The sequence below is a fragment of the Rattus rattus genome, chromosome 4 (assembly GCF_011064425.1).
Source record: "Rattus rattus isolate New Zealand chromosome 4, Rrattus_CSIRO_v1, whole genome shotgun sequence".
NCBI classification, from domain to species: Eukaryota; Metazoa; Chordata; class Mammalia; order Rodentia; family Muridae; genus Rattus; species Rattus rattus.
Window position 1 is genome coordinate 85,337,919 of NC_046157.1, and position 25,788 is coordinate 85,363,706.

Sequence of the window (25,788 nt, forward strand, 5' to 3'; positions counted from 1 at the left end):
ATGATTTTACAGTTTATTCTTGATCTCTGCCCAGATGACTACTGTTTTCTTGGAGAAAAAAAAAATTCCTGTGAATTCTATTTGGGGCTTCTCCTTTGACTTGAAAATTAGGCACTTGGTCATTCCCCTCCCCACCATTTTAAACCCAGGGTTGTTGAGCTCCACCCAAATCAGTTCACCCTGACAATGTTTCCATTTTGAACATTTGGGCACAAACATTCTTCCTACCACTAAAGACTGTATCCTCAGTATTAATATACAATCCTCCATTTCCTTAACTCCTCACTCCCTCAGAGTGCTTAAAGTGAGGGAGGCAGTTCAGTAGTCTGCCTGTTTAATTTGCCTGAGATGGGAAATGAAGAATGAAGATCTGGTCCGCATCAAACCCTTCTTACCTCTACATGGTCTGGAGCCTGTTATTCCCCTCTGAAAAATGGGATAACAGAACCCATCCGACCTGAGGCAATCATGGTAATGGTTATTGTTACGTCGTATTTGAATTCGGGGCTTCAGTACCTAATTCAGTCATAGTAAGATCTTTTGAAAGCAGTAGTTTTCAAACCTTTTGACCATGACAGTGGGAAAAAATGATTTCATATTATAACACTACAAACTTACCTATAAAACAAAGTCTTCGCGATATACTCCAATGTTTTCTGTTCTTGTTTATTGCAGAAAAAGTTGATTTTAATCAAGAAGATTGACTACAGGACCCACTCATAGCCATAGCACACAGTGTCATAGAATATTGCTTTAGAAACCATGCCAACTACAGCCTTACTAACAACTCATCAAATACCACATTTTCAAAAGGAAGCCTCCTTTTTTGTGCAGAACTGGCCCCAGATCCATTCACATCACATTTTAGCGTTTCAAGTGCTTTTGCTTATAGCATCTTGTTTAATTTTTAGTCTCTTCGAAGAAGTCGTTTGCTTTGTAAACCTGAGCAAATTTGGATTTAATCTGGTCATGATCCTTATCTGATCTTGTACTAGAGAAGGACTGAATCAAGATGGAACCCAACCCACGCATTCAGATCCAGGGCTCTTTCTACACAGAATGGAGTTGAAAGAAATACTCACAGTTTTACAACCGAGTAAGAGTACAAAATGGACTCCATTCATGGCCAAACCTTTTATTTTATGTTCTCTGACATATAACAAAACACGTAGGGGGGTTGGGGATTTAGCTCAGTGGTAGAGCGCTTGCCTAGCAAACGCAAGGCCCCGGGTTCGGTCCCCAGCTCCGAAAAAAAAGAAAAAGGAAAAAAAAAACATGTAGGATTATATGAAAGCTTTTCCTAAGACAGTCAACCCATATCAACAACACTGGCTTTGTGGCTGCTCATTCTACCCTTATCTATTGTCTTAGCTACTTTTCTATTGCTATAATAAAACACGGTGATGGAAGCAACTTATAAAAGAAAGAGTTTGATTGGAAGCTCAAGGTTCCAGAAGGTTAGAGTCCATGGCTATCATGGTGGGAGCATGGAAGCAGGCAGGCAGACATGGTGCTGGAGCAGTAGTTGAGAGCTTACATCTTGATCCACAAGCACAAGGCATCGAGAACTAGCAGGGATGGTCAGAATCTTTTGGAACCTCAAAGCCCGCTCCCAGGGACACTCCTTCTCCAACAAGGCCACACCTCCTAATCCTTCCCAAACAGTTGCTCCTCCAACTGGAGACTAAGTGTTCAGACATGTGAGCCCATGGGGGCCACTCTCATTCAAACCACCACATCCATCCATTCATCTACAATAGAAGTTCAGACCTCGAGACAGGATAACTGAGTGCTTGCCAGTATTATGGTGAACAGGGGAAAATTTTTTTCAAGTTCTCAGATGGAAGCCCATGTGGGCAGAGGCCTAAGTGAAAGAAAAACAGATGTCGTATAGATATGCAGGGAGATATTTCATCAAATGCCAAACAAAGAGATGAAAGGGGAAGAAGTCACAGAAGAAGCTAGATCACAAAACATCAAAACCATTTCGAGGACTCTGAAGTTTATCTACCTTGCTCTTTGGCAAAGGAATCTATGAAATAATGTACAGACAGGCATTAGGTGTTTCTGTTTGGTCTTCTGTGCACCCCATCATCATCACTGGTGGCACAAATCCATAGCTCTGGCTTTAGAAGCAAACTTACTTAGCCAACCCATCCTCCTCTCTCTTTTGCATGCCACTCTCCCTTTCTCCTCTGCATGCCCTCCTCCTGCCCCAATACTTGGGCTGGTTGCACCTATTTATCTTCCAAAGAGCTTCAGAAGTAGCACTATCTGCTCATCCTAGCAGACCATAACTCCTATGTTTTGAACTGTTGACATCCAGAGTGTGCCCTAGAAAACATAGGAAGGGAGGCCCAATGCTGTTGGAAGTCTAATTTGACATCTAACAAAGGGTGTGCTCGTAGCCGTGTGGATCTGGTGACTAAGGCTTTCTTGGGTCAGTAGGCATCTTAGTTATTTTTCAATTGTTGTGACGAAGCACCATAACTGAAAGCAAGTTATAAAAGAAAGTGCTTTGTCCAGCTTGCAGTTCCAGAAGTTTAGCATCCATGATGGTGGCAGGGCGAAGGCATGGTGGCAGGAATAGTTGTGACCTCACATCTGAATCTACAAGCAGGAAACAAGAGCACACTGGGAATGGAGTGTGGTATGTATCTTTAAGAACCTTTAAAGCCCACCCCCAGGGACACATCTCCTCCAACTAAACCACGCCTTCTAATCCTTCCCGAACAGTTCCATCACCTGAGGACAAAGTATTCAGACATAGGAGCTATGGAGCCCAATCCCATCCAACTCCCCACACCAGCTCTCATTATTCCTCTTTTGTAGCTCAAAGGAGAAGATTTTCCAATTGCAGCCCCCATTGTCTTTGTCCTCCAATGTTAAGAATATGTCTTTCTCTAGCTACCTCCTGGAGTCTAGGTCATGTGTGCCTCATTGCAACCCTGAAATCAGGCTCCTCTGCATGTTCTGCATGGACGCAGCTCACACACGCATTCTACGGGCAGAGTTTAGCCTGCTTTGTTGTTTTCTGTCTTCAAAAATAATCCAGTGAGCTGAGCATTAGCATCTAACTAATTTTATAAAGCAGGAAATTAGCCATAGGAAAGATACATGTTCTAAATGAGATTTAGTCCGGATTCAAATTTAAATCATTATCAGGTGCTTTAATACCAGCATTCTGGACAGTTGAACAAACATGCTTGACAAGTGCATGCTTTCATTACACTTTTGACCCGCATTTTCCTCCCTTCCTGTTTTCCTTTCCTTTGGGAGAAGACACATTCTGTATTCTGCTTCATTTTTCATGAATCTTCATCCCTCTCTCCCTCCTTCCCTATTTCCCTTTCTCCCTTTCTCCTTTCTTCTCTCCCTCCCACAGTCCCTCTCTCTCTTTCGTCCTTAATGAAGTACAGTTCAATATCAGGAACAAAAGTGATGGATACCCAAGTAAGTACAATCATGCCATGATCATACCTGAGTGACTTGCAGGAACTGCTGTTCATCACATATTTAGACAGCGCCCCCTACAGACACTTTTTAAAGTCTGTGTCATTTCATGGACCCAGTAGAGAGTCAGTCATTCCCAGGGGTGTCAGTGGGTTCTTGCAGATAAGAAATCAATCACAGAGGTAGAGTAATTGATTAGGATCATGCTAGCTAACAGAGAGCCAAGAGGAAGACTGAGACCCCCCCCCCAAGTCTGATGCTTTGTCTGCTGTGCAACGTTACTTCTTCAGGTTGGTTTTAATATGCAACAAAACTGTGAACCATATGAATCATATTGTCCGTGAACCCCTCAGTGGCCTTCAGGCAGAGATACAGAATTCGAGGGATGATGGAGATGAAAAACTCATACTTGAGAAATTCTCATTCTGTAGGAACTGACCTATTTTATTTATTTGCTTTTGACTATGTATGCATGTGATGTATATGTGTACGCGTGTCCTTATGTGCGTGAGCCCACATGTGTGGGGGTGGGCTGAGGGGGGTTCATATGCAGGCGTGTGCTTGTGCACATGACATGTGGAAGCTTGAGGGTGCAGATGTTGAGTGTCTTTTGGCATTGCTCTCCGTCTTATTTAAGGAGTCAGGGTCTCTCGCTGAACCCAAAGTTTGCTGTTTCTGCTGGCCTGGTAGCCAGATTATTCCAGGGAGCCCCTGTGTCTGCCTACCATGTTTTGATATTACAAGTGACCAATGTATGTACCTGGCTTTTTAGTGGCTCTTAAGGATCTGAACCCTTTTAGTTACTCTTGCATGGCAGGTGCTTTATCCACAGAGACACCTACTCAGCTCTACTCTAATTGTTTTCCCCAAAGTGACACTCTCAAGAATCCGTAGGATTAATAGTCATTTCTTCTTATCAGTGTAGAGACATGGGACCAGAAAATCTTAATGAGCCAGGAAAATAAGAAGCAAAAACCTGGAATATGTAATGTCTTTGCTTAGAAATTGTAGGCTGCACTGAGAAGTCTGTCTCTCAGACATCATCAGGGGCCCAGAGAACCTATAAGAAGAAGAGGAGGCCCCTAAAATGAAGATGGTGTGACCATGTGACCAAGACAATCTCATCCTGCAGTTGGCCTCGCCAGTATAAACCAGTTTTCACCTGTCAGTCATCATGAGAATTTTCCAGTAGCTAGTCCACCTCCAAGGTCACAGGTTAGATGGCCATAGGGTTAACTGACTCCTTGAATCTACTCATTACTTCCTGACTCCAAGATCACCTCTGCCACAAGTCCCCCACACCCCCAACTATCAAGTGCTTTCAACTTTCCAGGCAGAATCTACTTTTCTCCTAGGCTGAAGTACTCTGGGCACATTCTTGAACAGAGTTCAAACTGACAGGATTTCCCTAAAACAAGCAACTCCCTGGATGCCCTGGTAAGCAGTGTGACTACTGGGGGATTAACATAGCCAGAGCAATGTGGCTCTGGTCCAGGAAGAAAATGTATGTGCTTAAAAAAAAAAAAGGCTGGCTCAGAGTCTTGGGAACCCCATAATCAGAAGCATACTCATTCTGACAGTTTCAAAAGACCCAACACCCACCTCAGTACGAACTGGCAAGGGTTCAGAGAAATCCACCCCCTCTTTTGTCTTTTGGATGGAATGCAAGAGCCGAAGAAGACTTCCTGCCCAGAAGGCAGAGAAGGGGCAACCCTTTGCCACCCGACCCTGACAAGGCAGGGGGACATTGAAGGCTAGCCACCCTTCATCCATCTTTGAATGTTATGATGTTGCCGTGTGTCATAAGGCACCGTATGATAATTCGACATGGCTCCTGTGTTGTTGAAAATCTCCTATCTAATCTGCAGTCATGCTTTTGATTGGTTCTTTCTTTGTTTGGTTTTCTCCTTGGGGGGAGCTACCCACAGGTTGGAGTGTGGGTGGCTCCTGTCAGGACCGGACATGCAGGGGTGGAGCAGTAACTGAGGAGACTAAGAGAGAAGAGACTGCCTTTTCTAAGGTCAAGGCAATCATGCACCCAGCCAGTGGATGGGTAAAGGAAGGACAAGCAAGGATGTTTTGATGGTCGAAGCCAGTGGGATCAGAAATGCTGCTAGCTGTGTGCCTGGAAATAACGGCCCAGACTTGGTAGAAAAATCAGTGTGGCTCTAAGTGTGGGCTTCGTCACCTTTGGGCTCTTGGTTAGGTTTAGAAAGCTTGGCACAGGCCTAGGCCTTGTGGGTGCATACTTCTCTCTTTAATAAATAAAGATTGGAGTTTGAGATCTGGAAAGAGGGAGTGTCTAACAACTACTGACAGATACTCTCCTGTGGTCAGCATCTAATCTGCATGCCGGAGGGCTTTCTTCCTGAGTGCTAGGTTCCCAGGCCATTTTGGTGAAGGAAAACAAAGAAGCTGTTGCCTATCTGGTCCGGTACAATCCATATTTTCTGTAACTAGGGATACTCACAGAAGAATTTAAAGTACCAAGCCACACCGAGCTAACTTTTGAGGGGGCAGGGCTTCTGGGATACAAAAGCTCAAACATTTCCTTAGGAAACTTGATTTTTTTCTTTTTTAATGACTGGCCAAATCTTGAGACAGAACTAGTTTTGTTGGATTTCCAATGGCAGCCAACCTGTCCATGAAGACTCCTAATTATAAACTCTGCTTAATTATGAGGATTCAGCATTGATCCAAGCCTTCCTGTCTGTCTGTCTGTCCGTCTGTCTGTTTGTCTGTCTGTCTTGCCTATGACTCCAGTGATCACCAAGCATGAGTGGTACTGCCCTCACACCAGGCCATTGCTTTGTGGTCAATGCTAAATTAACACATCGGTGGCTATTCCCCATTCCAAGCAGAACACCATGCCATCGGTCATCCAACAAACACTTGCACGGATTTCTACTCGCCAGATCCCGTATCAAGTGCTGAGGAAGAGATCTGAGACTGGCAGGAAAGATGATCTGGACATGGATGTGAAGGATCTGAGGAGCAGCAGAGTCAGTGTGACTAGAGGAGGGGGGGGGAAGATATCGATGTCTCTGAAGATATAGGACGAGGCAACCTTGACAAAGTAGGTCAAACGATGCATGATTACATCTCACACAGCATCGATAAGGGTGATCAGAATATTTGACTCTGCAGGGACTCGAGGAAGAAAGACAATGTGGTCTTTCCTGAGAGAACACACCCCACCCTCTCGTGAAGTCCTTGTGACGGGGACTGGCTGAAGATGAACTTGAAGAACCCTGCCTAACCACTAGCTTGTTTCCCTGGGCTTCATTAGATGCTCAGTAGATTCTGGTGAAGTTATGGAAGACTTTGAGCAATACATTGTAGCAGGGATGAGTAGACACCTATGACCAAGTCTCGAGAAAATATTCTAACGTAAGTCTGTTGTTACTGCTTAGGGGGAGGATAATGTGAATCCATTTCCCCCACAACTTTGCAACACCGTACAAAGGCTGGGCACACAGATGCCATTTGATGTTCCTCTTCGGTAACACTATGTGTGTTGTTGTCTACAAGCAATAATTGTAGAAAAACGATGCTGGTCCAAGTAGTTTTAAAATGTTGGAAGGAAGTCACTTCTGGCAAGTTCAAATCCCTGGGGTGGGGCACATCAGTATCAGCCAATGTCTCTCCAAACAATAAAAGTAAAAACAAAACCCGTGTGAAATAACTCACTAGAGGTAATTTAATATGAGAAATCAGCTACCAAGGATTTTAGAAGAGTTGAGAGGGCAGCCAGGGATGGCCACACAATCCCAAACGAGCATGACAAAGCCACTATTTATCTGGGGCCCAGAGAGACCTACAGTGTCACTCTGGTCCAAGAAACTTAGCTGTCACTTAGAAGCCATTTCTACAAGAACACAGCTGGCTCTGGGCTGCATGAGAAAGATACAGCCCCAGGCAAAGGTGGCTGTGGAGCCTGGCTTCTCCCGTGTAGCCACCATTCCTACCTCCTGCTTGTGCTTCCCATGAGGCAAACTGAGCAGGAAGCAAGGGAGGATCTTGATAGTTTATGGAGTCATTTCTTTGGATACCAAAGAGTGGAGGATGGTAGACTGTGAATCCAAGGGCAAACCAGCAAATGACCAGAATTACAACCGTGGATCCAACACTTTCCCAACATTTCTTCCCTCCATGCTTTACACTATAGACTTACAGAGCATGGGTACACCCAGCTTCCATAAATGGTGACCCTTTGGGAGGCTTGTAATGAACAATTTTCACCCTCCCTACCATGCTTGGATTCTTCCAGAAAATATTAAGCTGCCTACTAAAGGAACTAAACTCCCACACTTGAAACTAACATTTGCTCGAGCGGAGCACCTGTCAGAACTCTTCCTGGGGTCAGCATATGACTCGAGGCACAGACTGGGGAAGGAAGAAAGCAACCAGAGCCTCCCGGGGAAGAGACTTGGAAGGCAGATGCAAGGTCTTCTGAGTACCGAGTTACAGGCAACGGGGCCAGGCAGATGGAGGAGAGAAATGGGGAGACTGAGGCTCATCTGAACTGTGGTGTCCTGTGAGCTTGCAGGAGATGAGACTCCAGGCTGAGCTCCCATTGTGGATTCTGTGGTCCCGTGAATAGTCAAATTCTCTGGGTCAGTTGAGGTTTGAGCCAGAAGGGAAGCCACTGGTAACTGGTGACAGGGTGAATAGGGTTTTGTTGTTGATGGTACATGTTTTGTGAGACATTTGGACCATTGTTGCCTTGCATGGTAGGGGTCGAGGTGTCACTGAAGATTTGTGGATGAAGTAGGGCAGAGTTCCGAGGATGGATTAGAGGTCCATAGAGGTGAGCCGGGCCCACGCGTTACTCACTGTTTCAGTCCCTTTGCGTTGCTTTAACAAACTCCTTAGACTGGGTGGCTTGCAGACCTCTAAAATGTATTCCTCTAAGTTGTAGAAACTGGGAAGATGGGGATCAAGGCATCAGTAGGTTTAGCATCTGGTGAAAACTTGTTTTCAGCTTCCTAGATGGTGCCCTGTTGTGTTCTCGTGTGCCGAGAAGAGCAAATGAATTCCCATCAATCTCTTTTCACAAGGGCACGGACCCATTTTGTGATGGGCACAGCTCTCATGGCTTAATTGATTCTCCAAGACTCCATTTGTTGATGCTATCACTTGATAGCATGCATGAGGCATGTCACATGAGTGTAAAACATTTAGTCATCGAATTTGCCACGTTGACAATAGAAGCAATGTTCTGAAGCAGGGAATGTTCACCATGATGTTGAGGACTCAGAGAGCTAAAGCCGGCCCTTTGGGTACATCTCTGCTCTCCTCCAGCTAGGTGGGCAGGTGAGGAGGCCAGTAGTATCAAGGGCAAGTCCCTGTCCTTTCCAGAGCATAACCTCCATCTTAAGGAAAGGAAAACAATGTCTCTTCTGCCTCTGAGTCCCCTGTGGAGCACTGTCACCTGAATCAGATGGGAAAGGGAACTCTGGGAGTGCCAGTCCTAGCCTAGTAACTTACTCATAGAAAAGCTAGCATGTGTTTTAAGAGGCCCCTATAGACTGTTAGTTGGAGGAGAGAGTTTGGATATAGAAATGAGCCTTCCTCTCCCATAGAAGTCAGCTGTGCCTTTCTCTTTTGGATATGGACAGCAAAGAAGTTTGTGGCCTACTCTCTGGATGGCCCCTGTACCCAGAGGAAGGCACTGACCCTAAAGTCCTTGTGTATCTGGGAGGGTACCAGCTCACCGGACAGTTGAGGTATTGTCTCTCCAGGAAGCTGTAGGTTTTAGGATGATGGGGGAACCTTGGTCTATCGCACCCCTTTCTGCAGGACACCTCCTACCATGGTGCTGTGAGGGTTCATCAGCTGGGAAAAAGGCTTTAAAGGGGAAGCATGCATGGTAAATACTGTCTTAATTGCACACAGATGCCTGAATTCAGGCTGGCAGACACTCTGCTGACTAACGGGAGAATTTGTTGGACTTGGTAGAGACCTTTTCTCCCCATTCCATTTCTAAATATTTTGCTTGTCAACTGTAAACAAGCTCATTCCAAAGGGGAAAAACTTTAAAAAAAATCCCCCCAAAAACAAAAAAAACCAGACAGTCTATTGGTGCTTGTAAAATTGTTCTTCTTGCAGGGACTATTTCCGGTTCTCTTTTCTCTTCAGCTAGTGCAAGCCAAGAGAGGCTTATTTAGTCATCTGCTTTCTCCCAGGACAGAGCCAGGGGACTTGGAATACCTTTACAACCTATTTGCCTTCACATCCATTTCTGAATAGGTGGACAGGATGTCAAAGATGTTGGCCATTTTTCTCATTGTGATAAATATGTCATTTGGATCTGTGGTGATGGTGATGATGTACACATGCATATCCAGATTTCTGGATGCTGGCATCCAAGATCAAGCTCTACAAGGACCAGAAGTAAACCTTGGGTGTTGTTTCTCAGGCATAGAATCATCCATCCTGTGCTGTTAGACAGAGTGTCTCACTGGCCTGGGCTTGCTGGCTCTAGGGACTCTGCCTGTGTCTGTCTTCCCAGCTCTGGAAGTACAAGTGTATACCACCATGCCTGGTACTTTATGGATGCTTTTAGAGGTTCAAGCCCTGGTCCTCAGTCTTGCTTTATGGGTTAGGCCATCCCCTGAGCCCTTTGTCTTACTTTTATTAAACGACAAGAAATGATTGGTCTGTGCTGTCCCTCTGGTGGCACTGCCAGTTTCTACTCTTCTGTCTGAACGCTTCTCTCTTTCTTTCTTGGTTCCCTATCATATCTTTGAAGTAGGTCTCAAAGGCAACAGATTGTGACTAGTATATACTGGTAGATAGTATCTCTCCGTGCATCCTTCCCTTAGGATCTGGAGTTGGTTATGGTAAGATGACAAGGAGGCAGGGGAAGACAAATATTCCAAGTGGCCAGAGAGGCCCTGTCAGTCAACATAGGAAAGAACCGACCCAACAGGTAGAGAGATACTGGGAAGCAGACAAGAAGACAGACATTTAGGTGGGTCTGAGGGTCACCTAGAGGGGTGAATAGATTCTGGGGCCAGTGACAGGGAGTTGAATTTATCTGTTAGGGGAGTTGTAGCAAAATGGCATAGACAGGGTGATTTGACAACAGATTTATTTTCTCAGAGCTAGGGATGTTGGGATCTAAGATCAAGTTGTTGGCAGGGTCGAACTCTCCTGAGGCCTTTCTCTCTGGCTGGAGGAAGGCTGCCTCTGGCCAGGCTCCCTAGGCTGTTTCCCTTTGTGTAGGGATTTCAAGTGACTCTCAGTCTGCAAGGACATCAGTCATACTTAATGAGGGTTCAACCCCGATGACCCTAATCACCTCACTTAACCTCCATTTCTTCTTAAAGGACTTGCTTCTAAGTACAGTCACGTGGCAGGCCATGGGGAAAGACCAAGGCCTTAACCTATGGGCTAAGGAGGAGACTTAATTCAGGGTGCAGTGAATTTTAAGCATACCTCCTGCCCCCAACTGGGTGTTTTCTGAAAAGAAAGGTAAAAGTTTTAAATTGCTGTCAAGTGTCTTTGTTTTTGGTTGGTTGCACGATTTTGTCCTTTTTGTTGTTTGTTTTTGTCTGTTGTTTTGTGTGTGGGGTCCTCAGGTATCCGAGTCTGCCCTTAAAGTTGCTATGTAGCTAGAGATGGCTCTTATAGTCCGAATCCTGCTACCTTTCCTTGAGTGCTGGGATTGTAGGCATGTGCCAGCATGTCTGATTTTTGCTGTGTAAGAGAACTAACTCAGGGCTTTGTATGCAATTTACAAACATGTCACCAACTGGGCCCCTTCCCAGCTGTTGGTTCTATGTCAAGCTTTGGTCACAAGGACCTTGGGATTTGTATGAGTTATACATACGTTTAGGTAACTTTTACCCAGGCCTCCAAGATGTAGGATGGCCTGGCTAGACGGGAAGCAGCCCTATTTAAACTCTCACTTGTGATTCACATGTGGACGCTACTTCCACGAAGAGTCTAGAGCAGACTGGCGAGACGCTCAGCAGGCAAAGCACTTGCTACCAAGCCTGAAGAGCCAAGGTCAATTGCCAGGACTCACACATTGTCAAAAAAGGAGAGATCAACTTCTTCAAGTTATTCTCTGACCCCTGTCAGCCAGCTGTGGTACATGGATCCTCCCAACACAAATACGTGTAATTATATAAGTGTAAGTCTAGGTAGAGTTTTGCTGTTTAGAAAGCTAGTGCCGGACAATCCTGATGCTTTGTGAGTTTGTAGCTGTGTGTAGACTTTCATTTGCCACCCAGGACAAATTTCGACGGGCTCGACGTGACCAGTTTTGGTTTTGATCGTTCCCAAAAAATGAAACCTGTCATTTAGCAACTGCCACTTGGAAGTATCAATAGATGTTTGAAATTATAAACCACAACCTGAATGCAGGGGAAGGTAGAGGGGGAGGGGGCGTGTTCACCCTCCATCACCACGGTCTTCCACTCTAGTTACTCTGGGAGCTGTGGTAGAGTTGAAGGATGGCCTTTGTCTATCCTGGAGCAGGTCACAAGGGCTGTAAGGCCCTATGCCAAGCTGCAAATCCATGGTGGACGGTCTCTACATGGAGCAGCTCCAGATGGGGTCCTAAAGGATCTGTGACTTTATATCTTCAAAGAAAGACTGTGAAGACAGAGATCAGTGCCTGAGGCATTTTCTGTAGAGGGGGAGGGCACGGCCCTTGCTGATGGGCATGCCTGAGGCACTGTATCATCTTGAAGTGGTTATTTGCAGGGTCCAGCCTCAGAGGGTGTCTTGTATGCAGAACAGATACAGTAGAAAGAGAGACACAACGAGGTGGGAAGGTGGAAAGTGAGAGAGTTGGGGTGGGGTGAATATCTCTTAAATCTCGTGCTGGGTGTAAGTGGGTGGAGATACATATCTCTTATTTATTTATACAAGGACAATTTCCAAGCTCTTTAAATTACTGTAGCCATTAATGCCGTGACCATGCTAATTCCATACCTACTCCCACAGGAGGATGGTAGTGAGAGACAGGTCCAACTTTACAAAACATCATGGGAGTCTGTATACATTTCCCTGGTACGGGCCTAGGCTTTCAAAAACAGCCATTATTGTTTGCAACCTATCTCTGATGGTTCTTTATAGGTCAAATGATTTAAATATGCGCCTTTAAAGCTCTGCCTGATTTATTTGTGCAAGGAAATCATGTTTTCTTTGGAGCATTTCAATGAGGGCATAATTACAGAGTTGCAAATACCATGCTCTATTTAAGGATCTGTCAGCATTTCCATAATAAACCTCTATTTTCAGGAGACTTGAACACTGCCAGAAAGACACAGACACTCAGGCAGGGACACACACACACACAGAGAGACAAGCCTCCTAAAACATATACGCTTGATGGCCCCATCCGGGGACTTCATTTTGATCCAAATCTTTGTGTGTGTTTGTGGCTGCAGCACATTCTTCCTCGCTCATACGGTGGTGCCAGTGATGTGCCTGGCATCACTGCCCTCTGCCCAGCAGGATTCAGCTGGAAAGCAGGCTCGGGTGGTAACTGGACGCTGCAGCGCTCTGGGTGGCTGGCCAGCTCCCTTTCCAGATCCCAGCCAATTGCCAAGTTGGGCTTCAGCCTAAAGACTGGGATGGGGAGGGGAAGGCCCCTGCTACTGCCACCTCTGCTTCTCCAGCCCTCTCTGGTTAACTTACGCATATGCTAACTTGGATCTTGAAGGATATTATATTAATAGCACCATTAAGTATGGTTTGAGTGCCTGGCATGTGCCGGGCACTTTCCAAACACGGAATTTGTAAACCTTCTAATGATCATGTAGAACTTGTTATCCTGTGTTCAGAGGATGAAAAGAGGCAGAAGAGGAGGTGTTTTGCCTTGCAGAGAGCTGGAGAGCAAAGCTTAGGGGCACAAAGGAAGAGGCACAAGCTTGCACATGCGCGCGTGTGCACACATCTAGTGACAGGTGGTGGGAACTAGCAAACAGGAGAAAAGGCCTCCAGTCACCTCCCTGAGGCATGGCTTCATAGGTTAGTCCGAGGTTTATTGTTTTATTTATTTAGCCAAGTGACAAGCCTGAAGAGTCTGTATTTCACATGGGTTATGCATTTCTCAATTGTACCCAAGCAAAAAAAAGAAGAAAGGAGGAGGAGGAGGAGGAGGAGGGGAGGGAGGGGGGAGGAGGAGGAGGAGAAAGAAGAAAAGGAAGAAGAAGAAGGAGGAGGAGGAGGAGGAGGAGGAGGAGGAGGAGGAAGAAAAGAGGGTGTTTTGTTGTTTTGTTTTGTTTTTAAGAGGCTGGACATGATGCTTGAGATCATAGAACTAAGAGGTAGCAGGCTTCCCAAGTCTGGAATCCTGGTTTCTGATCATTCTGCCTTATGGCTTCCCGGGAGCCAGTTTCCCTCCTTTTGGGAGGCACAATATGAATGGAGACAGACAGTTGAAACTTGGGATCTTTCTGCCCTACGTGGGAGATCCTGTCTCCAAGTTGCCCATGGCTCCTCTCCAGGAGTTTGTACACTGACATTTTGCAGAAGGGGAACAGGTAATAGACACTGTCTGGCACAAGAGCACCAGGGGCAGGGATAGAGGGGAGACCACCCTCCCTACAGTGTTCGCAGCCAGCTCTGGGGAAGCTGTTTTGTAAACTCCGGTTCCCCGGTGGGTGGTGCGATTGAATTCTTTTCTCTTAACTTTTCTGGGATTGGATTTGAGTTGCTAGTTCCAGCTGAAGCTAGAAGTGGTAACATAGTCCAGCAAAAAAGGGTTGAAGAATATTTTCTTTTTTAACTAAGAAGGCATTCTTCCTGCTGGAGAGATGGCCCAGCAGTTAAAAGCCCACAGTGCTCTTGCAGAGGACACATTTCTGGGACACACTGGGCAGGTCACAGCTGCTTGTCAGTCCATTTCCAGAGGGACCTGGTGCCACTGACTTCCCCAGGCATCGACACCTGTGTACACACATGCACACATGCATGCATACACAAAGAAAGCTATCCTGTGGCTGCAGACAGAGTTTGGTAAGTGAAGTACTTGTCTTACAAGCATGAGGGCCAGAGTTCAGTGCCTGGAACCCTCATAAAACACAGGGTGGTGCAGGCTAATCATCCCAGTGCTGGGAAGGAAGAGTAAGGAGGAGTAAGGCTCCCTGGCCAGTCAGCCAAGCCTCAGCAGTGAACAGAAGGTTCCAGAAAAACTCTGACTCAAAACCAGATGAAATAAAGTAGATGAGGAATACCTGGGGAATTCCTGGGGTGGTATTCTCCATACGTACAGGCACACATGTGCATGCGCACAGACACACATATATGCACTGGCACACACATGAACAGGCATAGGCACCTATACACACAGCCATAAAGCACCAGGAAAGGCAAGCACCAAGTGTTTCCATTTTTCTGAAGCACAATCCAGTACCTTGGTGGGAGAGGCTTCTTGCCCATGGGTCTCAGGCCCTCAGCACCGGAAGGGATTCCCCTACCTGTCAGAGAGCAGAATTTGCTCAACTTCAGGTAGGTTTCAAAGTCTGTCAGGTCTGCCTTTACGAAGCACTTGCTAAGGAGTCTGTGTTGGGCACTGTTCTCATGGAAAAGCTTGCTTAGCATGGGAAGTCTGACGTGTTGAGGGAAGGGGGGTGGTTTCCATGTTAGCAGGGCTTGCTTCTATGAGACATCACCACAGTAGTATATAGGCATACATATTTTGCATCATACTTTTAATAAGGGTTCAGCCTTTCCTCTAGCCCATTTCCCAGCAGAAAGAACCCAGCAGGTAGTAGAAGAGAAAAGTTATTAGGATAACAGGGAAGTGGACCTGTTCAGCAATAGCTCTTGGGGGTTGAGCTATATCTTCTCTCTCAGCAGTTCAGTCCCGTAGCAAACACCAAATACGACCCAGCAGCTGCTGACCAGTCCTCTAGGCAGGCAGACACCACACAGGAACTGGCAGCTTCAGTCCAGTCCTCTCAGCAGGCAGATACCAGACATAGACACCAACTGGCCTGAGGCAAGGTAACAGAAGCAGCAAGCTGCCTCAGGAACCTCATGGGCAAGTTTCTCTCAATGGCGTTACCACAAATTGAGCTCAAAAACACTTTGTAAGGCGAACTAATACATGCTTATCATTAGCGAAGAACAGTGAGGTGCTCATCTCCCACTGTCTGGGGGTCATATTTATACTCCTTCCTCACAGGTCCTTTCACATGTTTGCTATGTTAAAGTGTCTTTTCACCTGTGCCTGCTTCGGAAAGCTTTCTTTCCTGTGTCTGCTCTAGCAAGACATCCTCTCACCCGTGTGCCCCAGCAAAACATCATTTGACATAACTAACTTTCCAAAGACACTAGAAGTTTCCCACTTCAGTAGTCTTCCTGGGAGTAGGAAGTGACGTGAGTGGCCAGTATGGGGAGCAAGTGCTGTACAAGGCTTCAATCACCCAGCACCCACAGCATCTGCTACATGCTGGGCCCTGAACTAGGAGCTGGGTATTCAGTGAGGCTCCCATCACGTGGTCCCTAGTCTCACAGCACTGAATACTGAGTCAAAGATGGAGACATAGACAGATCGTCACACTTACAAATTGTTCTTATTAATTACGGTCCTGGTGTGCTCTTTAGAGAAGAATGTAGTGTCCTATGAGAACAGAGAGATTACATATGTGCATCTAATCTCTGTGCATCTAGCTGCAAGCTACAGGATGCCTAACCACCACTGGCTTATATAAACAGATTACTGCACACAAGAGATCTAAAAGTAAACATTTGCCAGCATTGGACCAGTAAGACCATCACATGTCTAGGCCCTGTCTTTATCTCCTCCCTGTCATCTTTTGCCCAAACTCTCCACTTGTTTGTTGGCTTGTAACAATCTAGATGGTAATGGTTGTGCAGAATGGTGATGTACATGTGGCGCTCACACACACACACACACACACACACACACACACACACACCGTATCCACCACAGCCATAAGCTTGAATCCTGCGGTTTCCACCAGTCCCATAAGGAAAGCAGTTTCTCAGGTGAAGGGACATCATTGGCTGTCCTTTACTGTAGGTTCTTAGCCTCATCCCCATTGCTTGTTCTGCTAGGATGAAGCCGAGTCTCTCTGCCCTCTTCCCACAGCTACCTCGGGAGTTCGAAGACACATAGTGGGAAAGCAGACTAGCTAGAAAGTCTGCTGGCCACAGCAAAGCCAGGACTGGCTACGGAGCCCACACAGTCCTTACTTGCCATGGCCTATAGAAGAGTGGTATTTACAGAGAGGTAGATAACTTCGTTTCTAAAGAGTTTTGGAAAGAAGGAACACAAATGTCTTTGAGTAACTCTCTCCAATGCTGACTCTGGGCGGCACCCCACCCAGAGTTTACCACCTGGAATAAATAAACGAACATCGGATATCGCAGGATCTTGTGATACTCAGAGGGTGTCTTCCCCCCACCCCCGTGCATTCTGCTAACCATAAGGGACACTATAGGTTCCGTTTCAGAGCTGTCAGCATGCAGGGTCTGTCACAGCATCCTGGCTGTTCTTGGGTCCTTGAGTTGAGTTATCCACCCTCCTGGCTTCCTTTCTCTTACCCCCTTAGACCCGTGCTCTAAAGTTGTCTGTGGCTTGTAGCTGGACTGGTTGAATGCACAGGCAGGCCTGCCATCTTGGCACCGTCCTGTAGTCAGGGAGCCTAAGACCCATCCGCATACCACCCTGATGCTTTGCTGTATGCCAATGAAAACCAGGGTCACGCACCATGAGCTGGGGAACATGTGAAGCAGATGGCGTTTGCCAGAAGTTCCAGGGCTTTATGAGCCCTTCCTTGAAGCCTGCCTGCTCCGAGTGGAAAATTTTTGTTTTCTGCTTTTTTTTTTCTTTGGGTGACCTCCACAGCACCTGCTGCCCAGCAGAGATCTGGCCTGCAGGGCTGCTCCTGGGAGTGACAGGCAAACGAAGAGATGTGTGGCAGGCACCATGGCTGCAGGTTCAAAAGGCCAGAAAACGGGTGCAGGCTCCAATACTCAGGCTGAGGCACAGATGTGCACTCCTTCTTTCTTGTAGTAAATATAGCCCTGTAAGGTCCCTTATTTTCATAACTTCAAATAGCCCAAATAGGATATTCTTTTTTTATGTGAAAAAGTGTTTTATAAACAAAAAAGCCTACCATCAAATTCATCGTCAGCATGAATTGAAAATTTCAAAATAGCCCATCTGTATCTGTTGTTATCCTACATTCTAGGAAGTCTTTCCAATGTCTGGCATGTAGCCCGTGTGTGTCCCAGGGTAGCTGTGGATGTGGCCAAACCCATTTGTAGATGATAAAGGTCATATGCCAATGGCAGAAGGTGGGACACCCTTGCTAGAGTGGACACATTATCAAGTGGGTATCTTTTGGGGTCAACTTTTGGAAGATGTCACCACGACAAGGAACAAGTGTCAAATGTGGATGGGCGTGAGGAGGTTAATGCAGACAAGGAAGCCATTGAGGCAAAGGGTGGGAAAGTCTAAGCAGCCATCCTGTGAGAGCTGAGGGGAGTTAAGTTCAGCAGGGCCTGAAAAAATGAGCCTCTGTGTGTGTGTGTGTGTGTGTGTGTGTGTACGTGTGCACGGGAATGAAACATCAAGAAGGGTGTGGCAAGAGAAAGAAGAGTTCAAGGGTCACCTGGAATACAGTGAGTTCAAGGACCGTCCATGTAACTTAGCAAAATCTCATCTGGACATAAAGAGGGGAAATGGCTGCAGATGGAGCTCAGTGGTTAGAGCTTGCTTATCATTTCTCAGGCCTCAGATTCAACTACTCTCTAATCTGCCAGTGGAGTAAAGGGTAGATGTCATGGTTTGGTACCATCCATACTAAATTTCTCACCCACAGAACCAACACAAGTATGTCCTGAAAGAGGAATCCACAAGAACCTCCTTTACTTCATCTGTCTTGTCTCAGAAAGGGACTTCCAACGATAGGTACACATCAGCATTTATGAGTTAGCAACTGCTGACTTCTAGAGAGTTCTAATTGCATGTGTGGATATCCAGCTACGTCCTTCTTATAGGCTAGAACCTGTGCCTTAGGTGGGGCAGGGTGGAAAGGAATCAAAGAGTCCAGGCTAGAAGGAGATTGTCTGGGTATCATTGGTCACCTGGACCTGAAGTGTTCAAGAGAGGAAGTTGGGACAGAAAAAACAAAACAAAACAAAACAAACAAAATGGGTGAAGGAGGTATATTCTTTTTTTCCTAAAAGTTCCTATGATAGTTTGTGTACAGAGAAAGAACGGATGGATGGATGGGTGGGTGGATGGATGGATGGATGGGTAGGTGGATGGATGGATGGATGGGTGGGTGGATGGATGGATGGATGGGTGGGTGGGATGGATGGATGGATGGATGGATGGATGGATGGATGGATGGATGGATGGATGGATGGATGGATGGATGGATGGATGGATGGATGGGTGGTGGGTGGATGGATGGATGGGTGGGTGGATGGATAGATGGATGGGTGGGTGGGTGGGTGGGTAGATGGATGAATGGGTTGGTGGATGGGTGGATGGGTGGATGGATGGATGGGTAGGTGGATGGATGGGTGGGTGGATGGATGGATGGGTGGGTGGATGGATGGGTGGGTGAATGGATGAATGGATGGATGGTATAAAGTGATATAAGAAAAAAACGATTGTCTGATAGGCCAGTGAGGTTTCAATTAGTTGCTATCTTTTCTTATGTGTTTTCAAGAGCTAAAATATTTTTGCAATGCTTGTTTTAAAAATAGAAATCAACAAAGCTACCCATGATGTAGGAATTAAAAAAACAAAATACCAGGACAACCCCTGTACTTCAAAGCTAGTGAGTCCATCTTCCCTCTCAGAGGAAACCCTGACTGGATACTGGAAGTGTAGCCTACAGAGGAGATAGGGAGAAGATGAAGGGTGTCATCAATGCATGGCTAGAGCCATGAGCTCTCTCTGAAAAGCCAGTTGCTGGTGATCAAATAGATATTGTGCTGGTAAAGTTTAAAATGATCTTTGCACTCAAAGGAAGACTTGATCTCAGATAATTTACTCCATAGCTCGTTTCAGCAGATAATTGTGTCGCTTGAGGTTGCGATTAGCTTGCTTCAGTGAGGACGGCCAATGACCATTGGTATCTCCAGAGCATCTGAGGGAAGTTGAATGGGGAAGAACCTTCTCTAAGGTCTGGACTAGGCTGACTTTTCAGTGAGGGGTACATGTCCATCCCCTGCAGAATGAGTCCCGCAGCGATCTCCGAGGCAGAGGAAACAGGCGAGAGTTGATAAGTTACCGGCCAGGCACTGGATAAAAAGAGGAGAGGCCAGGGTCACTTTTCCCCTTAGATGGACACGAGGTCTTACTGAGGGCTTTTCAAGAGGCCTTTATCTCACGATCAGGACTCATTTTCACTGTCATCCTCTGCGGTGCTCTGGGCTGGCTGTCACTTCTGGAGAAGGTACTGGCTGGTGGAGGCTGCCCTGTACACGAAGGGCTGGGCACAGAAGGAACATGGCAGGCACACTGCTTAAGCTGACCTGTATGTGTTAGCGTCAGGCTCTGGAAGTCACCACACATGAAGTTCACAGGTCAGGCTCTGAATCTGTCTCCTGGAGACAGGTGCTTACCAAGCCAAGAGACCGTTCCTTCCAAGTCCTGGAAGAGTCCCGGAGGCCACTCCTTTTGGATTATTGGGCGACTCTGGCCGGCAAAGCCTCTGAGTTACTCCCTTCTCTCTGGAACTCTGTTTTTCTCCTCTTTGAAGAGGTGGAGGTGGTGCTGGGGAATAGGCTAAATTCTCTACACTAGGGTGGGATGGCTTTGGTAGACCTTGCTGCTAGGTTTTTCATTTCTACGAGAAAAGCCGTGACACCATCGACTTAAGGGAAGAATGGTTTTTTTTGTGGGGGGTGGGGGGGCTCATGGCATCCAAAGCTTTGGTCCATGACTATCTGGATCCATTGCTTTTAAGCCTGTGGTGAGATGGGTACATTACGGTGAAAGACAGATGGTTACCCATGATTATCCTCATGGTGGACAGGAAGTGGGGTCTGGGGTCTGGGATCAGAGAGTAAGGGACTGTTCTCAGTGCCTTATTTTCTACAATGAGGCCCTGCCTCTGGGTTTTCTTCCACATTCTGACAACGCCACCAAATTCAGCCACAGCTCTCAATTGGTTGACGAATGCCGCATAACCAAACCATGTGAGAAGTCAAGCTGCTTTGTGAAAGGTTTATTCTCCCTATGCAGAGAGTCATGATTTGCAGGAATGCCAGAATATCTCGATGCAGGGTTAACTCTTCCTTGGTGGCCAAAGACAGACAGTTTATGATATTCTTTTCCTTGGTGTCCGTGAGAAGTTGGTGACGTAGATGTTGTATCCTCTCTCCGTCTTTCATTGTGTATTTGAATGACAGCTCTTAAGACAGATACTTCAGACCTTGGCTCCCAAACGGTCTCACACATGCTTTGTTTTCTACTACTTTTGTGGTCTCCCAGATAGCACACAGCTCAACCTTGTCCCTCAGGAGCCAGATAGAAATCCAGAGGCACCATACTGAGAATAGAAAGCCCTTGGCTTTTGCTCTTCTGTGACTGCTACAGGGTCAGACATAGCTTTTGACCTAGGGCTGGCCTAGACTTATTTGTCTGCAAAGGGTTAAGGCTGGCACTGTAGTCTGCTTGTGACACTGTAACCCACGGGTAAAGTCCTGTCTGCATCTCCGACATGGGAAACATGCTGCATGGGAAACAGCAGAGACCTTGTCAACAGAACATTTTCACCCATGGGAATGAGGTTCCCCTTCCCTCAGAGACAGTGGCAGGCATCCGAGGACATTTCCCTGTGATGTATGAATAAGATGAATGCGATTGTCTTAGGGTTCCATTGCTGTAAAGAGACACAGTAACCAAGGCAACGCTTATGAAGGATGTTTAATTGGGGCTGGCTGACAGCTTTAGGGGTGTAGTCCATTATCATCATGGCAGGAAGCTTGCCAGCATCCAGGCATTCATGGGGATGGAGGACCCTAAAATTCTACATCTTGATCCAGGCAGCTAGAAGGGTCTCAAAGCCCACCCCCACAGTGACACACTTCCTCCAACAAAGCCACACCTCCTAATAGTGCCTCTCCCTGGGTCAAGCATATTCAAACCACCACAGTGATTACTAGGGACCACACTCTAAGAATGCCTAGAGTGCACCGCCAAACTGCACACGGAACCGGAACCTCCAGTTGATTTTTCAGCACGGTCAAGTATTTGAGGTGCTGAGGATTCATGGGACATGCTGGTGGTCCAGGGGCTGGATGACTAAACCCTGTGCCTCCTTGAGATGACTTTGTGATATGGTGACAGTTCTGTTTGATTCCTCCACCTCGAAATAAATTTGGACATACAAACAAACAAACAAACCAACAAATAAACAAATAAATGTAAATGGCTTTGAATCCATCTTCCTCCCCACTGGAAACCCTTATCTGGAGGGAACAGGAATTGGAATTTTCTTTTCCGTTTTCTTTAACCTCTAGAACTGATTTGTATTCAGTTATCAGTTTAGATTTTTCTGCACTGCACTAGAAGACAGAAGCAGCTCCCCTGCCAATCTGTACCCCGGGGCTCACAGGGTCTCCTATGAGACAGACTGTCTCCACCGTTTGTGTAATAGGCCCAGCAGAAAGCTGATCAGTTTGCTGTAATTAAGCTTCAAAAGGGGACTGGGCCTCACTCTAATCTCTAGCTTGCTCCTTAATTCCTTCTCCATGGTCCTTGCTGTAGGTGGGAAGTGCCCACTGTGGTCTCCCAGGAGGGCAGGAGCCAGCCTACCTAACCTACCAGAATGCTTTTCTCTGAACTTCCTCCAAGACAACCCTTTCCCCTCCGGTTCTCTGATTTCTACAGGGAGTTAATTGCCAGTGACCTTTTAAAACAAAAACTCCCCTTGGGTGTTCCACAAAGTCAGAAGGAAGAACCAAGTGCTATGAGGAAGCTGGGGTGGGGGTAGGGCTCACCTGCTACCAATGACCCCATGTCTGGGGGGCTGGGAGCAGGGGGCCCCAGTTTCCCAGCCTTTCTGGAAACCACACTGCTCCAAGTGGGGCCTGCACAACCTAGGCCCCCTTGCTTTGTGTACTCTTCTTCTGAACCTCACATGGAGACCACAGTGGCTGCTTTTGTCCCAGGTAATCACCGGATGGAATTTTTTTTTCCCCCTTTCCAGCACCAGCTACTGTGGAACTCATAAGGAACGTTTATAACCCTGAGGTCTTTATGTGGCCTTCGATTAATAAACACGAACCCACCTTTCTAGACGGACTGGGAAACCATTTTTTCCCCCTGTGTGCCGCTTCTGTGTGCAGGGTCCATGAATGGGGGCTTTCAGAACTTGGCCTTTCGTGGCCAGCTATCAAAGTGTTGTTCATATCCAAATGGACCGCCTGGAGGTGCGGCCAGGGCCACCACCGCCCAAGTGGCCTCCCAGGGCGCTGCTCTGATGGCCACGCTGGCCGCAGGAGCAGACTGGTGACGGCCCAGTTTCTTCTCTGGGACCGGTGCCGACCCACCAGGAGGAGGATGCGGACCACCTACAACTCTTCTCCACTGATCCCTCAAATAACAAAGCTGGTGTTTCCCCCTTTTGTGGTATCCCATTTAGATTTATTTGGGGGGAAGAAAGAGGTAACATTTTAAAGGTTTTTTTTTTCTGGTCTAATATTTTCTCCTACTCTCTACCCCTCTCATCTTTCCTTACCCCTCCTCCCCTCTCCCTTCCCTTCTTTACATCCACCCTTCTATCATGTCAGTGTGAGGTCGCTTCTAGAATCTTCCTCTGTGTGCTGCAGCCCTAACCTCTGAGCTATGCATGCTTTTCTGGGGCCACAGGAAGAGAAGCAGATAGTTTCAGGCTTGAGGATGGGAATGCCAGCTAGGTCCCTTGGTAAGACATAGAAGGCTGCGTCTGAGGACTTGTCAAGGACCCCAGGATCTGAGACTGGGTCGAGGAGGTCACAAGGAGACTAGCTGGGAAGACCAGAGGACATCAGTGTGGGAATATTCAGTACTGACTCTTAGCACTTGGCCCCACTGGGTCTTAGGGGGAAATCCTGTCTAAGGAAAGAGCTCTTCACTTCTGGGGTTCTTTGATTAATGCAGGGCAGTGACTGAGTCAATCGAAAATGGCGGGACCTCTGGGCTGCCACCCCACTGTGTGCCAGCATACGGGTCTGGATGATGATGACGTCTTCACAGAGAGGAGAGGCTGAAGAGCAGAAATGGATTTCCACCCTCAGGAGGATCTCAGAGCTGAAGAGGGAGCCATTATGTACACAATGCTGATGGATACATTTTTTTCTTTGCCACATTATAGGGTTAGGGCTCCTTGGATGGAGTCTTTTACGTCTACCCTAGATACTTATTCTTAGAGAGGAGAAGAGGAAAACTGTGCCCCCCACCCAACCCCATGTCTGCTCAGAGACCGCCACCTGCCTGACTGTAACACAATTCCCAGCCCTCCAGGGAATCATGGGAAATGAAAGAGATGGCAGACTTAATTCTGGCGGCGATGATGCCACAGAATGGTAGATGGAAATCTCTCTGCAAAGCCCCATCCGACTTTCAAAGCTTGAACTCTGATGGCACCTGTGGGAATCCCCAGCCTCCCACGTCGTAGGCCTCATGCCCTCAGCATGTCTAGGGCTCCCAGAAAGCTAGAAGCCACCTTCTCTTCCTTCCTTCCTTCCTTCCTTCCTTCCTTCCTTCCTTCCTTCCTTCCTTCCTTCCTTCTCCTCTCCTCCCTCCTTTCCCTCCTTCCCTTCTTCCCTTCCCTCCCTCCCTCCTTCCCTCTTTCTGCCTGTACGTCTTTCTTCCTTTCTTTCTTCCTCCCTCCCTCCATCCGTCTGTCTGTCTGTCTGTCTGCCTGCCTGCCTTCCTTCCTTCCCTCCCTCCTCCCTCCCTCCGTCAGTCCATCCATCTGTCTGCCTGCCTGCCTGTCTGTCTTCCTTCCTTCCTGTCTGTCTTCCTGCCTTCCTTTCTTTCTTTCTTTCTTTCCTTCTTTCTTTCTTTTCTTTTCTTTCTTTCTAAGTTTTAGGAAACAAAGTTAGCTGGGGAAAAGTGTGTCCAGGCCAGAATGACCTTTGAAAACTTACAGATGAGGCCTGAGGGCTCCATCACAAGCTAAGCTCATAGAGATTTAGGAGGACAGGGCTGGTGAATGGGGGCTTGAAAGAAGTTAAAGCAGGTCCAGGGAAGTTGGGGGCAGGAGGGACGGGACTGTAATTAAGCTAGTCTCAGGCTTGGTACCAGATGCTTTTGTTATATGGTTTAGGTACACTGATGGTGAATGCTGGAGAGGTGGCTTTGACAAGGGGAGGTAGGCCCAGGAGTTTGGTGTCTCTTCTTTATCTCCATAGTCAACCAAACAACCAACCAACCAACCAACCAACCAACCAACCCAGAGAGCCAATCAAGTCCTCCACTTGTCAAGTTCAAGAGGAGGCAGCCAGGCCTGCCGGACACTTCCTTAAATGCTCAAACCCGTTCTGAGGACATAATTCAGGAAGACTGGTTGACTGTACAGCATTGGTCAAGGGGATAGCTGTCTCTCAAATTTTTCTTCACACACACTCACCACCCCCACTATACATGTACACACACACACCACACCACATATACACCATACACACATATATACATACACACACACACACACACATCATACACACATACACACACCCCACATTCTCACAAATGTTTTAAAAAGTTTTTCATGGAAAATGAGAAACCCCTCAAGCCCAGGTCCTGCCTCACACATTCATCATGTCACGCTGAGGTTCCCAGAGTTCTCGTAACAAGGGATTGACTCCTCTAGCTTTAGTCTCAGAACATGCCAGTGCCAGGTGACCCAACTGACATCTCTCTGGGGCTGTGTGTTTCAGCCCCTACTACTTCCTAGCCTTGTGGCTGTGACCAAATACCTGAGCCAATGGGACTCAGGGAAAGGCAGATTTTTATTTTGACTCACAGTTCGTCACCTTGAGAAGGTGAGGCTCTAGGATTAGGAGTGGGGCAGGAGGAGGCTGGTCAGATTGTGTTCCCGGTCAGCTTCTTTGTGTGCAGTGATCTTTCTATTCGGTCTGATACCGGGAGCCCAAGGGATGCTGGTGTACCCATTCAGAGTGAGGTTTCCCTTCTCCGCCTAACCTCTCTGGGGATGCCCTCACAGGCATCGCTCGAAATGTGTCTCCTGGGTCATTTGGAATCAAACTGACAAAGAGCATTCTATCCATCATATGTCTCCCAGGAAACCCAAGGAAGCTTCCCAGCTAGGAGAGGGGGAGGGGCTGCGGAGAGGTGTGTGAGGAGAGAGCAAATGCTGTTGGGGAAAAGGA